Genomic DNA, 16,946 nt, shown 5'->3' with positions numbered 1-16,946 from the left:
CCTTGGATTCAAAGATACTAACGAAAATAGTAGTGATATAACCTCTCCTATATAGATTTGTTTTCTTGAGTGTCAGCTGGTGACACTATGATGATACATGGCACTAATAATTGATTAAAGTGACTTCTCTCCTTGCCTCAGTGCTTACTGATATGTGACACTTGGCAATATATTATTAAAGCCCCATCGTACTCATGATGCACTGGGACAGAATGTCACTAGAGAGTCCTTCCTTGAGTGATATATTTCTCATTCACAGGGTCATGAACGTCTAAGAAAGCACATTCAAAGCCAGTCTATTTGACTATTTTAAGAGTAAAATCAACTTTAAAAATATATTAGTATTTCAAAGATTGCAATGGTTGTATTATGGCTGGAAACCCAGACAATCCAAGCTCGTAAATAGTGCATTCTGGTAGTATTGTGTATCTATGAAAAGGGGAGCCTTCCTCTTGAGAAAAGAAATTTATGGTAAAAGGCAGACACACTGAAGGATGGCTTACAAAATGAAGTGTGATTATGGGCCTAGAGATTTATGGGAAAAGTTCATATGAAGTTTAAAAGAAAAAAAAAAAAAGACTCCATTAGACTGTAGAATCCCCAAGGAACTAGAAATGATAAAGCTGAATGCCTGTGGTTTTAACCCCATGTATTTAAATGCCTATGAACAGCACAGGAGAACAAATGGTCTCAGAGTCCTGTCTGATATCCAAAGATACGGGAATAGGTAGTATTTATCTGCACATTATAAAGAATGGTGCTAGACCTTCTTCAGAGGACTTTCCATAAAGTACACCAAATTGATCATTTAAATATCCATCTTTATCAGCTCCCCAATTTTCAATGTGGGGAGCTAAGGCTAAATATCTCTGTAAAATAAAGGAAGGGATTTATAAAATGCTTTCTTTAGCTATCGCTATGTACATGAGAAAAAATAAAATTTAAAATGATTACCTAAAAGTTCTATCTTAAATATCAAAAGTATTCTGAATTTGGGATTATGCTAGCACATAGGAGTAAGGAGTAAAAAAGCCAGTAATTTACCCAGATCTGTTATTTTGCTATCATTACATGTTTTTAAATTATTTTCAGTTGAGTAAGTATAGACCAGGAATTCAATTATATATCAATATCTCCAAAAAAACAAGTCTCTAAAATCACATTTTTGTACATTTGTTCTTTTGTTTCATACTTTCAAAAGAAACCCCTAAATGACCATGAACTTCAACAATATTTCATTAAATGAGGAACATATTCCTAAATTACAGGCAAGTAAAGGAGAAGGAAAAATGTGTGTGTGTAATGTGTGTTTAGTTTTAATTTAAAACAATAGTATAGTATTTTTTTATTGTTATAATAGCCCGACAGTTTGTTTTTAATTGTCTATTGAAATTTCTTCTTTCTTTTTCTCTCCTTAATTCCAGTCCTAAACCTGCATCTGTAAATCAAGTGATAGAAACTTTGGTTTAAATATAGAGCAAAGTAATATTCCAGCAAAAAGACCAACATTAAAACAATTTGAAGCTAGTTGTAGACATGTCTCAAGTCAATTTCTAACTGTTTTAATTAGGCAGTAATCAGACTATCACAATGTGAACCTTTATGAAAGCCACTCAGGTTGTGTAAAAACAGTTAGGCACAATCCTCATTTGTTGCCTCTACAATGGGAATTCAGAATGAATAAAATAATAGCAGCAATTCAAATGAATCAAATTCTCTAAAACTAGCTGTTGTGTTTACTGGCATGTCTAGCACGTACTATTTCTTTCTAACTTGCATACACCTACACCTACTCCTTCTATATATATGCTAATTGAATTTAGAGATGACAAGTCATTGTCAGGATTTTCTAGGGAAAACAAATGCACATATTTGCCCTTTTTTCTCTTGTGAACTTCTACTTTCAATTACTGCTTCTTATGTAGAATTGCTGCATGCAAAAGAGGCCCTGTAGTATGGGATCATCATTTGCAGTTAGTGAGAAACCTAAAAGCCATCATTTTCCTCTAACTTTGGAAATTAATCTTGTCTGTCTATTCTGAGTGTTGTTGCCACTGGTATTTTCAAATACCCACTGACTTCAATCAGAGATTATATATTATTTTATAAAAGCATTACAACAGAAGAACATCTTCTGAAATATTTTAACCTGATCAGTTGTCAAGATACATCTACAGACTGAAATCCATTTTTATGTGACATTTGTGTGGAAAGCTATAGCTTCTGCTCAAACTTTATAAATGGCCCAAAATTGTAGGTATGGGGATAGGATTTGAGGAGGAGGTGTGGAGACATAGAGGTAGATACCAAAAAAATAATGAAGATATGGAATCACAGCTACATATATTTTCCCTTTAGCTGGCCCTGTTAAAATGTATGGTTTCCTAGCATTTAAGAAGCACTTATAAATATTTAGTAAATGAAGTAATGTTATTTTTAGATAATTTGCAGTTCTTCTTTGATACTTGAATTCTCCTCAATTCTTTCTTTCTCAGTGGTATGACATAGGAACAGGGAGGGACTAGGGAAGGGAACCAGGATTCCAGCATAGAGTAATTTTTATATCATGCACTCTGGAATGAGAGACAAGCGAGCTTTGAACCCCAGATTATTTAGTAACCAGCCACCTAATATTTGATGAGTTTCTTAAACTTTTTGTGATTCAGTTTCTTCATTTGTAAAATAAAGATAATTCTAGCATCTATTTTATAGGTTTCTTATGGATATGTAGTGAGATCATTTCTGTAAAGCACATAAAATAGTCCATGGAACATGTTAAGCACTAAGTGTGAGCTGCATAGTTTGGTTGAAACTTGAAGAATTTTCTAATATATTCCACTTTTATGAATCAAAGGGCAGGGTTGGAACTGAAAGAGGATAATCCCTACTCCTTCCTCTCTTGGAGAGTGCAGTACCATTTGGTGACCATCTTCCTCCCCAAGGGGGCCAGCAGCACCCTTTCCCTGGGTTTTCCTCCTTACACAGAGACATTTACCCCTGTACCTTCAGCATGCTTATCAGAAATGGGAGGTGTCAGAGAAGTATCAGAATTTGAAAATGTGAGGAGTTCCCATGTCTCCCATTTTTATAGCCAACAAAAGAAAACAACTAAGGCAAATTAACCTGTAAGCTGCATTTTTTAATAAATTGGGCTTATTTATTCTAGACTTCATTGCATTTAACATTAAAAATGTCAACACTAGAACATGGAATCTCCTTTAGAGGTATAGGTTATAAGTGACTGGAATTTTACCAATAGATAAGATGAAATAAAGATATAGACCAAAGGTAACACCTATAAATTATAGACCCATTCAATATTGTCCATCCTGAAGAAAGGCTAAGGGTGGCCCTAACAAGACATTGAAACATGTCAATTCAGAGCCAAGAGACAGTTAAAATGGATATAAAAATGTTTATTAAAATACTTCTTTCTCATCCATTGTTTCATTTGCTCTAAGAGCAGAGACCATCTATCTTATGTGAAACCCACCTCCCTATACCCACATCCACAGCCACACACAAATCTTTCTTCCATCTTACAGATGAAACAGAGAAAAAGGGAAAAATAAAGATAAAGCCCATTGAGATCAAGATTTTTCTAGGTGTAGTGGATGCAATGGTGTGCCACCCCAAACCCCCAAGTTATACAGGTATACAGGTGACTAAGGTATACAGTTTCCCAGGTTCTGGGTATGTTGGCCGCTGACAGAGCTTCTTTCCCCCCAAATTGCCTTGATATAAGGAAGCTGTCTTTCCCAAATTTATGCCATCTCCTTAGTGGCAGCTTGCATCTAACAACTGGTTGATTCGAGAATAAAAGTGTCTTGCCCCCTTGACACAATTTAGTTTAACTCTGAACTGTCATGTTAGCTTCCATGCTCCCTCTGGGATCCACTAAGGATAAAATATACTTAATATTCTTAATTCCATATTGTACAGTGTAATATACATACATTTGTAGACTATATATATATCTTTTTGTCATTAAAATTCCTCTGTATCCCTGAAACAAACTGACTAAATTGGTAAATGGAATCTACATCTGATTCCCATGTACAACAGTGTTGTAGGTGGAAAAGTCTTTTTAAAGTTATTTTAAAAAGCCAAAAGCAGAACCCACAGCAAACACTTGTGTGGAAATGTGGAATATAAACCGTTATGCAAGGGTCCGTTTTACAAACTCCATAGTTTATTGAGTGGAAAACATTATTTACAAAAATAACCAAGGGTGAAGTGTCTTTATCTTCCTCTTTAGGCTGCTTAGTTCTCATAATTATGACTTTTGTGGTTTTCCCAACCTGCTAGTGATTTTCATCACTTTGAGACAGGATAGACTTGTAAAAACGATAAGCATGCCTTCAGAGAATTACACCACTTACTAACCATTAAACTAGTCCCAGCCTTTGACAAATGATGCTCAGCTGTTTCTCCCTAGTTTGTCATTGATGTTAGTGTATTTCCCCTTGCTAAGTGAATGTGTCTTCCATCAGATTTCAGACTTCTAGATGATAACACTAGCTTATAAACTCACAAGGAAATAATTACGGCTGATTAACTGCAAAGAGGACTTATTTCAAAGAAAATATTTGCCAGTTGACAAATGCTCCCTAGGGCTTTTCTTTCAGTACATGGCATTTCAATTTGTGACTTTACAGATAAAATAAAGTTCACTACTATCCATTAACATAGTTAACGTCCATAGTTTTGCTTCAGTATGTTTATGTACCATATATTATAGATTCATGTCAGCAATAGTTTCTCTCAGAGATCTAACACTATATAGGCTCCTGATAGTTCTGTTATGAAACACCAAGCAATATTTTATACAACCAAATAATCATGGAGTACTTAGTTCTTAATCCTGTAAAAGAAAACAAAAATGTTTTATAGCTGGTGTACTAATGATATGATAATTATTTTCATTTTCTGACATGGTTGTAATGACAAATTAATGCCTACTTTCAAACACTTCTTCCTCATTCATTTATTTCACTGACCAGTGTGATATGGGTGAATATGGATGAAGATTTTTAAAATGCACCTGAGGAGAATTTATGGATGCTCTCAAATAGCGTATCTCCTAAATTTAGTGGACTAGAAATAAAGCAGATGGCATTGAAGAGCTGTGTTCAGGTGGATGTGTTAACAGTTGGTTTTAGGGATTGATTTTGACATGATAAAATAAAGAAAAAGTGAATGAGTTGCTGCTTATTTGAAGCAAAGATGTCTAATTCCAAAACAAAGGGTGGGAAATGGCCTGCAAAGAAGGCTTAAAGAGGAAGTTAAGAAGGCAAGAACAAAACTTGTAATCATTTCTAGACATAGAAAAGGATACGCTGACCCATTACCATAGGGATTCCTATATAATCACTAAACTGTAAGACTCCATAAGGTGAGGGTTCACTCTGATTTTTTAACTTCTGGATAGTAGAATATAAGATGAAAAAGGTTATTATAAGAATAAGGAGAATCATAAAGAGATTAATGTTCCTTCAAACAATGTAGCCTTACCAGAAAAAAACATTCATACCAACCTCATCTGACCTCAGTTCCTACTAAGAAAAAAGAGGTTACCCCTGATTTTTTGTCTAGTGGAGAAACTGGTGAATCCCTATTGGAGGAATAAGACATTATCTGAATTCTCTGAAATTTTTTATACAACGTGATTATAAAAAAATCAAAACAACACAGTTAACAAACATGACTAGTTACAGAACTGGATACATAACATGTGGGGGTTCAACGCAAGATGAAAATGCAGGGCCCATTATTCAAAGTGACTCAGAATTTTAAGATGGTGACAGCAAGTATGGAACCATTTTAAGCACAGGGCCCCATGTTGTACACATCCATAAAACTGGTTGGAGAGAGAGAGAGAGGGGAAGAGATGGTCAACATTAACAGAATGCATATTATTTTCTAGTACATATAGAATATTTATATATAGAACATTTATTATAGAAAATAATCTGAGTCATAGAGCATGTATCATTAATAAATTTCAAAAAGTCAAGCCATTCAAAGTACATTCTATAACCACTATGGGATTATGACAAAAAACAACAGTAGCATGTAAATAGAAAACATTTAACCATTTGGAAATTAAGTAGTGTACTTCTAAATAATCAATAGGATAAAGAAGAAAGGACACAGGAAAATAGAAATCATATTGAATGATAATACATATGTGACATGTCAAAACTTTCAGGATGCAGCTAAATCTTAGTTAATAGGGAAATATATAACCTTAATTAATATATTAGAAAATAAATATATAGTAAGAAAATTTGAAATTAAATGATTTAATGTTAGATCTTCAGAATCTAGGAAAAAATTAGCAAATCAATCCCTCAACATGAGAAAATAGTAATAATGAGTAAAAATTAGTGAAATAGAATAAAAGCATTAAAAACATAAAATCAAACAAGGCCTAAGTTCATTATTTTATAAGATTAACAAAATTGATAAATCCCTGGTAAGACTGGTCAGTAAAAAAGGGAAGAAGTACAATTTACCATTATCAGAAATAAAGACATCACTGTACATTTGTTGTGTTGGTCCCAGCCTATTGGTGGTAATCCTCTCAGCAAGGAATGTCTGAAGCATTCATCCAGGATATATTACTGAATGGGAGAAGATATTTGCAAAGATATATGTGATAAGGGGTTAATATCCAAAAAATACAAAGAACTCATACAACTCAACATCAAAAAACAAACAACCCAATTAAAAAATGGGCAGAGGACCTGAATTAACATTGTTCCAAAGAAGACATACAGAGGACCAACAGGCACACAAAAAGATGTTTAACATCACTAATCATTATGGAAATGCAAATCAAAACCACAATGAGCTATCATGTCAAACTTGTCAGAATGTCTATTACCATAAAGACAGGAAATAAGTGTTGGCAAAGGTGTGAAGAAAAGGGAACCCTCATGCACTGTTGATTGGAATGTAAATTGGTGCAGCCACTATGGAAAACAGTATGGAGATTCCCCCAAAAATTAAAAATAGAACTACCGTGCCTTCCAACAATTCTAGTTCTGGGTATTTTTCCAAAGAAAACAAAAACACTAGTTCAAAAAGATATATGCACCCTTATGTTCATTGCAGCATTATATACAATAATCAAAAGATGGAAGCAACATTAAGTGCCCATCAGTAAATGAATGGATAAAGATGTGGGTGTGTGTGTGTGTGTCTGTATATATATATAATGGAATATTACTTCTAAAAGAATGAATTCTTGCCATTTGTGACTATATGGATGGATCTAGAGGGCATTATGCTAAATGAAATAAGTCAGATAGAGAAACAAATACTGTATGATTTCACTTATAAGTGGAATCTAAAAAGCAAAACAAATGAACAAAGGTGACAAAGGAGAAACAAACTTACAGATACAGAGAACAAATAGGTAATTGCTAGAGGGGAATGAGTGGAAGATAGTGTGAAATAGGTGGTCGAGACTGAAGTACAAACTTTCAGTTACAAAATGTACAACATGGGGAATATAGTCAATTTTATTGTAATATCTTTGTGTGATGACAGGTGGTAACTTGACTTATCATGGTGATCGTTTTGTAATGTATTAAAATATTGAATCACTATGTTGTACACCTGGAATGAACATAGCGTTATAGGTCAACTATACTTCAATTAAAAAAATGTAGACACTGGGAGGAAATGCATCTAAATGCTAATGGTATTTATCTCTTCAGGGGTGTGGATTATAGGTGATTGTCATTTTTGACTTTATGTTTTTATGTATTTCTGTTGATCTCAGTGAACATATATTGCTTGTAAAATTAAAAAACAATATATGTCATTAAAAATGAAAAACAATAAATGAAAACCACTAGAGTTCATTTTAACCTTTGGAATACTCAAGAATCTAGCTACCTAAAAGCTTCTAGTGCAATTTATCTATTTCCTAAATATATAATGCCACTGAAGTATACAATCAGAACACGTTAGCCACTGTGGAAAACAGTATGTAGGTTCCTTAAAAAACTAAAAATAGAATTACCGTATGATCCTGTAATCCCACTCTGGGCATATATCTGGAGAAAACTAATTCAAAAAGATACATGGGGCTTCCCTGGTGGCGCAGTGGTTGAGAATCTGCCTGCTAATGCAGGGGACACGGGTTCGAGCCCTGGTCTGGGAAGATCCCACATGCTGCGGAGCAACTAGGCCCGTGAGCCACAACTGCTGAGCCTGCGCGTCTGGAGCCTGTGCTCCGCAACAAGAGAGGCCGCGACAGTGAGAGGCCCGCGCACCGCGATGAAGAGTGGCCCCCACTTGCCGCAACTAGAGGAAGCCCTCGCACAGAAACGAAAACCCAACACAGCAAAAATAAATAAATAAATAAATTTATTAAAACAAAACAAAAAAAAGATACATGAACCCCAATGTTCCTAGCAGCACTATTTACAGTAGCCAAAACATAAAAACAACCTAAATGTCCATTGACAGATGAATGGCTAAGGAAGATGTGATACACACACACACACACACACACACACACACAAACACACAGAGTGGAATACTACTCAGCCATAAAAAAGAATGAAATAATGCCATTTGCAGCAACATGGATGAACCTAGAGATTATCATACTAAGTGAAGCCAGTCAGAGAAAGACAAATATCATACGATATCATTTATATGTGGAATCTAAAATGTGATACAAATGAACTTATTTACAAAACAGAAACAGACTCACAGACATAGAAAACAAACTTATGGTTACCAAAGAGGAAAGGGGAGGGGGAGGGATAAATTAGGAGTTTGGGATTAGCAGATATAAACTACTATATATAAAATAAATAAACAACAAGGTCTTACTGCATAGCAAGGGAACTATATGCAATATCTTGTGGTAAACTATAGTGGAAAAGAATGTGAAAAGAATATATATAAGTGAATCACTTTGAACACATTGGCTTGGAATTTAAATTCAAAGAGATCCTTATCTTTGGTCCCTACTACCATAACCATCTTCTTAGCTAATATTTGCACAGGACTTAATGTTTGATGATATGGCTTTATCTAAATCATCGCAATTGATATTCACAGCATAATGGTAATACATGCAAGCCAGATGCTAATATCTCCCTTTTACAAATGAGGGACCTCTGTTTACAGTGTTAGTTGGCCTCCACCATAGAGCAAATAAACGATGAAGAACAGTTTAACTCAGGTTTTCTGATTTCTAACAGCATGTATTCCTTCCTTCTGTAAAATATTTCAAATGTAGAAATCAGAAAGCTTTGTGTGTTAAATAAATGACCAAAAAACTAAGAATATTCATCTTTTGAACTTAAAAAATTACTTTGAAAGCATTGGGTCAACTGGTGAATACTGTTAAAAGAAACCCACTTGAAAGGGGCAGTGACAAATGCAATTCTCAGTTTGTGTTTATGTATGTTTGATCATGTTGAAGAGGAGAAATTTTACCCCCTACCCCTCTTGAGTTCTTATGGTTGGACTAATAATAAAATTGACAGAAGACAGATTAATGGGAGAAAAAGAAACAAATTTTAATTCATGAGTATGGAGGTATCATAGTAATGGGATCTAAGAATTGGCCAAAGCAGGAAGATTTTATACAAAGAAACAGTAAATTTGTGAGGAATTGACAGGACAAAGAAACTTAGGTTTTGGGTACTCAACTAGTGAAGAATCTAAACAGACTTTGGACTTGGTGTAGTAAATTAAAGAAGTAACAAGGTTTGCTTACATAGGCTTCTCAGCCTGAATTCCCTGTCTCTGGCAATAAGGGTGTCCTTCACCTTCAGATGCAGGGAGCGCACCTTTCTCATGAGAGATTTATGTCCTGCTTTTGGGGAAACACATTAGCAGGGTCAGTGTCCCTCTTGCCTCGGCTGTTTCTTAATTAACTTTAACTCAAAATAATCAACATGCCATTGTGGCATATTTGGGGGTGGCCTGCTCTGAGCCAAAACAATAACAGGATGACTTTAAAAGATAAATCATTTTATCTCTTCAGTTGAAAACTGCAAGTTCTGTAGGTTGAGAACAATGAGGAAAAAGAAAAAAATTAAAGAATTTATTGCAAAGTGTTTGGTAAAGTGTTTTGATTATTGTCTCTATAATTGTCATTCTCCTAAAATCCATGTTTTCATTGTTTTAAGCTAAATATGTGCATGGAGTGTAATCCATCATGGAAGGTGCATATGTTCCAGGGACACTTACCTCAGGCACACCTGCCCAACTTGTTAACTTTGGGTCAGAAGGCAACCTGTATATAAGGAAACTGATTTCTAGCCAGTCACAAATGCAGGTCTGCCTCTTATAGATAAGGATTCATCTATCTGTTGCAAGAAATTTTCTTCAGTTTTCTTGATTCATAACTGTCTTTCACTCCTGAGGATATTTTCTGCTTTTTCATTATGTATTACACTCTAAAAGGAGTCAGACCTCAACTTACAGCTATCCCCCTTATGGACCCCTCTCTGCTTATATTCTTCTTGCCATTTGGGGAAGATATCAGATGAAAAATCTCTATCAGACTCTCACAATACTGTTGATGTTTGCAGCTAGTGATAGTCCTCTCCAGCTACCAGCAAGTGGAGGTATAGCCACAGGGCTTGCCCAAATTGGCGAATGAGTAAGAGCAGTGGTCTTTTCAAAAGATAGTACAGTGCCCATTAAGCCAGACTTGGAAGATGATTTCATTGGGGTTTCAATTTAAGATGAATGGTCTGGGTACCTTTAGAAAGCCAAGGTTTAGGAGGAGAGTCTTTGCTTTCTAAGACTGGAAATAACTGCTTGGTTTGATTTTGTGACTTAGTGTTTATGCTATTCATTATGTAGAGCATATATCGTCAATTGTAATATTGTTGAAGATTTTTTAAAACATCAGGAGGGAACTAAACACATAGCACAGAATTTCACTTGGAAGATCTCCATCAAATGAATTTATAGCTATTCTAAATTATTTTCTTTTGGCTCTTATCTAACATTTGTTTTTTGTTTTGCTTTGTTTTCTTTTTTCCTGAGTTTGTTCTTACTGGCAGAACTCAGCCTCTCTAGCCTTCTTCCTTTTTCTTTCTTTTTAAAGTATTCATGCAAGTTAGCTAGGGTATTTTTTCTTTAAAAAATGCAAACTATAGAGATTCTGGAGCTTTACTTTAACTTGGAAGTGATTTATTAAAGAATCACAGATTTCTCCCTTCAAGAACATTTCAGTACTATCTGCTACCACCCGATATAAATAATACTTATCATAGGTAAGTGGGACATTTAGGGAATTTTTCAGCTTTCTATTCTAAAAGCTGTTCTAAGAACATAAATTCATTGTAAAAGTAAGAAAAAAATTATATATATATATGTATATATATAATTTTATTTTCAGTCAAAAAAGGAATAATAAAGCACCATTTTCACTTACTTCCTCATTTATTTATATATTTGATATATTTCCCCCAGAGTCCCCATCCAGAATCTATGATTAGTAATCCCTTTAAGAGGGCAGAATATACAATCTTTATTACTGAAGAAGGAATTAACCTTCATCCTCTCTCAATTCTAATCCTATTGAAGAATATAAATGAAAAGAAAAGGAGAAAATTTGTTTAGTATTTCACAGTATGCCATGTATGTAATTAATCTTATATCATCATGGATACTCAATCTTTGCTGTCTCTCTGTTCAATTCTATAATTCATTCCAAAAGGAAGTCCTCAGGCATTTGAAACGAATCCAAGGCCAACTCATTTTCATTCTGTTGCTTGGATTTGTGAATGTCCCCTCTTAGGGTTATTTCAGCAAATTAAATATGATAATACTAAGAAGGACTTTTGAGGTTCTAATTATATCTCCTGTGTATCAGTAATATTTGCAAAAACACAAACAAGAAGATGCTTAAAAATAGTTGATTATGAATAGATTTATTGTTGACAAAATTCACTGCCAACTTACACTATTTTTCTGACAATCAGTAATTAAAAGTTAAAGCATTATCTTTCCTTTTTTATCAGAAAATAACTTTGGAAGTTCTACTAATTAAATTTCTTCTTAAACTTGTCAAGAATATTAAAGACACAGGTCAAATGTGTGGTAGTTATAATTACCATGCCTGTACTTAGCATTTTTAGTTAGGCAGGGTTTTTCTTTGCATTTGCAAACAGACTGTAAGTATTCTTGTCAATTTCAAATACATTACTCTGAGAAACACTGCAGTTTGCCTCTGGACCAAGTTGTCTTTTTAATTCTAATTCAAGGTCCTGAGAAGGGATGTTCTCTGACTCCACTTAAACAATATATCTCCAAAGTTTTCTACCTGTTTATCTCTATTCTAATCGTATGTGTGTTGGAATATCATACTGGAATTGACTGAGCCTTTTTTGGCATGGTTGAGAGTACTCTTGATTATTTTAAGTTACACAAGTGTGAGAATGTAAATTGAATGTAAAATTGGCCTAAATCATTGTACGAGATATTAACCGATTGTGTCAATGATAAAATAATTCCAAACTTTGGAGAGTACAAGCCAGGGGCTATTATCTGGATATGAATTGCTGGATAAAGCCTAATTAATCACGTCTCAGCCTGTGTAATATTCTTGTAATAGCAAGCATTCTAGAAATTTCAGTCTGTCTTTAGTGCACGACTTGATACTTTTGAGACTGAGGGCTTTAATGATGTTAGGTAGCAGTGTTTCTGTAGAGGTGTATGGAAAGAATAGTTTTCTTGCTGCAACATTACAAATTGATTTTCTCTTTTTAATTTTAATCCCAACACCCTGTCATGGAAGTATTCTTTATTTGGAGAGAGATTTTCATTTGAAAAGAAGAAAGTTGTTTGGAATTTGTGAAGTTTCTTATGACAAATCAGCAGATCATCAAATATCAAGGATAATTTAATCATGAGTCAGCTAGCCAGTATTCTCTCTCTGAGATTCAATAGTTCATCAGCAAATAGTTTTTACCCTCAGTGGGATCCGTCATGGCATAAGAAAAGAAAACCCAACTTTCTTCTTGGATCATTCAATACTCTGACTTGCTCTTCTTACTAATATAAAATCCATTTTTATGTATGTAAAATATACATAGAAATGGGCTACAGATATATATTTTATATATATATAAACTCTGTATATATAGAATATATAAATAGCCCATGTCTATGTAGTGCTTCATGCTATGTAGAATTAACCTTAATTCTCTGATAAAAAACAGTAGCAAAAAGGCTTGCTATTGTTTAAAAATGCCAATACATAATACTAGTTCCCACTACTTCTCACATAAACAGCATGCATAGATATTAGCTATATTAAAATAAAATGCGTCAACATTTAAATCTGTATGCCTCATAGTCTTGGTATGAAACTAGTAACATTTACTTCAAAATTAATATTCTTCATTTAAGTTTAGATTCAGTCAGATTTGTTTATTTTATGCTTCACCTGTTAATTCCAGACATTTTGATTATATTAACCAGTTTATATTTCCATATATTTTTATAAATACTATTTTTATAAATTTTTGTTTATGAAGAGGACATTCCTCTATATGAACAACAATAGCACATTGAATTAGTGTTTGTAATGCCTTGCAATTTAGCCATTAGAAAATTTAACTCCTGTAACTCCACCCAGGTTTATAAATATCAGTAATATTTCATTAATTTATTCTTTAATCTCATTAAATCAAGCATCTATTATTAACTTAAGTAAAAATATAAATGTATTTTTCTGATCTCAAAAATGGAAGAGCAAGGTGACAGATATGTAAACAATTTATTATCATTTAATGTATTAGATGTCAGAAAAGTGGCCTACCATGGAAGGGAAGGATCCATGGAGGATATTATTAAAGAGTACCTGAAGGAAAGAAAATACTTTTTCAGACAGAAAAGAAGGCTAATGAATTTTAGATAGAGGGAAGTGTATGTTATGGAGATGTAAAATAATACTGCACAAATAATTAAACAGTAATTAAACTGTATGGTCAGTTCTGGTTAGTCTCTTCATTTGATGCTGGCTGTCTTATTTCATCCTCTGTTTATACTCACAAAGAGACAAGGATATTCACAAGTAAAATAGAAAATTTTAAATTTTTTTGGTAAAGGCATTAAGGAGTAAGGCTGAATCACTCTAATAATTATCATTACTCTCATTTTCCAAAAGTCAACAAGCAAATAAATTGTTAGCCATGCTTCAGAATGAGAATATAAAAAGACTTGATATACAGCAGACCCTTGAACAATGCAGGTTTGAACTGCACGTGTTCACCTACACGTGTGTTTTGTTTTGTTTTCAATAAATACTTATAGTACTACACAAACCATGGTTGGTTGAATCTACTGTTGCAGAACTGAGAATATGGAGGGTTGACTATAAAGTTATACTCAGATTTTCAACTACGCGAGGGGTCAGTACCTCCTACCCCCGCACGTTGTTCAAGGGTCAACTGTTTGTGTGTGTGTGTGTGTGTGTGTGTATTATAGACATTTATAATAAATACATAATTATATATTCACTATGCATACAAATTCATTGTAACTATATTAACTTCATATATATAATGTATATGTAATTGTATATATATAAAATTGTATATATATTGTGTGTATGTATATATATATAAAACCAACCATAGATCATGTAGTACTATACTAAGTATTTATTGAAAAAAAATCCATGTATAAGTGGACTTGTCAAGTTCAAACCTGTATTGTTCAAGGGTCAACTATATATATATATTTTTTTCATTTCTTGTCTTTATTTTAAAAAGGACTTAAAGAAAAAGCAGTGATTGAAGGCAAAATCACATAAAACTAGAATTAAATTTAACACACAGAGCCCATGTAAGAGAGTCATATAACTTACTAACATCGGTACTTTTACATCTTGTATTTCCCAGCAAGTAAATATGAAAACATGGTTAATTATAGGATCCATGGTTTCCATAAAATAAAAGCAGTTGCTCAGGAGAAGTGAGACTATTCTATTCCTCTTACTAATGTCTAAAAGAATGTTCTACCTTAGAATGTTATGTAATGTAGTAAACAATGTATGTATTATACAATGCTATGTAATGTAGTGTGAATGACATACTTACCACAGATACAGAAGCTGGAGTTGAAGAACTCTTTGCCATATCACCCTTCAATATATGCCTTCATTAATACACAAAGCCAAGCTCCTTAAAACTGAACCAACACATTCACTAAATAATATTTTCTGAGCACACAGTTATCACGGCCTGGCATAAGGCAAGGATGAATTTAAAACTATCCACAGAGAAACAGGGAGTGCATCCCATATCAGATGATCTTTTTAGTATTACATATTCCCTGACCTAAACTTATTAAGAAGTGGAGAGTTTGAAGTAAGGGTCTGTATCAAATAGCTTTGATTGTTATCTATTCCAGTTTGCCAGTTAAGAGTAGAACAGTATCTTTTGACAATTTCTTAAACTGGAGGTGGATTTGACATTTTCTTCTGAAAATGAATGCATTTGCCAGAAGAGAGGTCTTAAAAAGAGAAAGAAGTTTGAACTGAGGACAGGAATGCCTAAATTCATTGACAAAAGGCTGTCATCCATTAACATATTTTAATCATCCTATAAAGATGACCTTAACCAAGAATTTAACTATTCAAACAAATAGGTAATAAGTTGTGCATCAAGTATTTATTTTGTTCTTTTTTAAATTTTCATACTAGTATAAATTTATAATGGATTTGAAACATACAAAGTATTAAAGCCCAGTTCACAGTGAAAATGCAGGAAGGTAGACATTCCTAGGGAATGAAAACAATCCCCAAGAAGCCTTCACTCTAGTGATAGTTATGATCATGCAATAATTATTTTTTTTAAACAGCATATACATCAAACAAGATTGAAAAAAAGAAACCTTTCTTTCTCATTTTTTTTCCCCCACAATCTCTTATTATTCCAGAAAATATGGTCTAAACATTATTTGATCTATTAGCCATAGGGCAATTTAAAGCCCTGGACCCTTGTATTCTTTGAAATTTGGTTTTCAGCTCTGGAATTACTGAAGACATGTTACTGTTTGTTCGCATTAATATGTGTTTGTAGTCAAAATTTCCTTTGATGGTTGAAGGAGACATTTTGCAGAGCAGATCTCATATTTTTTCTTTCTATTTGCTGAATAAAATACAGGTAGTGTTGGAGTATGATGTTACCGAATGAATTGGGACCCCGCTGCTCACCGCTTACAAAATCAATACTCACAAATGGTAGAAAGGAAAGGTGCCTTTAATTAGAATGCCGGCAATCTGGGGAGACGGTGGACTCAGCATCTCCCAATAAACCACCTCCAAAGATTCTGCTCAGCCTTGAAAACTTTTAATGGTAAATAGGGAACTAATCTCAGTTAATCATCGAGATGGGGGTCAGAGTCCACTATGTACAGGCTTGTGTGCAGGCTTGTCGACTTCTTGTGATCTTTCGTTAGTTTTTCACACAGTTTGTTCCTGAGATTACTGCAAGGAAAGCTACAGAAGAGATCTGATCATCTGTTAATTACTTATCCTTCATTTCTACTTCTTTGATCTATGGAAAGAACCAACAAGTTAGGCAAAGTATTGTGTGATCAAAAGATGTGAAAGGTGTGCTAGGGCTGGAGATAAGTAAAGCATGGGGGTGCCTGGTTTAAGATTAATGTCAAGACAAAGGAGTGCCTCCTACAGAGAGCTCTTTCCTGCAAAGAGCTTTTTCCTGCCAAAAGCTGCTAACAAATCTCCACTTGTCAGAACATAATTCCATTTCTATGGGATCATGGGCGAATGTCCGTCTTCTGTAACGTCTTCTGTAACTTCTTCATGCTGACATAGGGCACCATATTCTTAGAGTGGAAGATGTTGACATGGGTCTGTAGCATCTCTTTGCTGACAGTTGTAGTTGCCCATTTACAAATACAGACAGAACAAACTACAATTA

At 34.0% G+C, this 16,946-nt stretch overlaps 1 long non-coding RNA gene across 1 annotated transcript in view; it reads left to right on the top strand.

Moving 5' to 3' along the window:
• Window positions 1-3,976: 3,976 nt before the first annotated feature.
• Window positions 3,977-16,946, top strand: part of LOC309621342 — a 34,291-nt gene continuing 21,321 nt past the window's right edge. Inside the window, exon 1 of the long non-coding RNA XR_014239947.1 lies at window positions 3,977-4,028. This is a non-coding gene — a long non-coding RNA (uncharacterized lncRNA). The remainder of the gene's footprint in view (window positions 4,029-16,946) is intronic.

This window comes from Balaenoptera borealis (assembly GCF_965194805.1).
Source record: "Balaenoptera borealis genome assembly, contig: HAP1_SCAFFOLD_323, whole genome shotgun sequence".
In the NCBI taxonomy this organism is placed as follows: domain Eukaryota; kingdom Metazoa; phylum Chordata; class Mammalia; order Artiodactyla; family Balaenopteridae; genus Balaenoptera; species Balaenoptera borealis.
The sequence above is the reverse complement of the archived record's forward strand: the minus strand, read 5'-3'. Positions and strand labels throughout refer to the sequence as shown.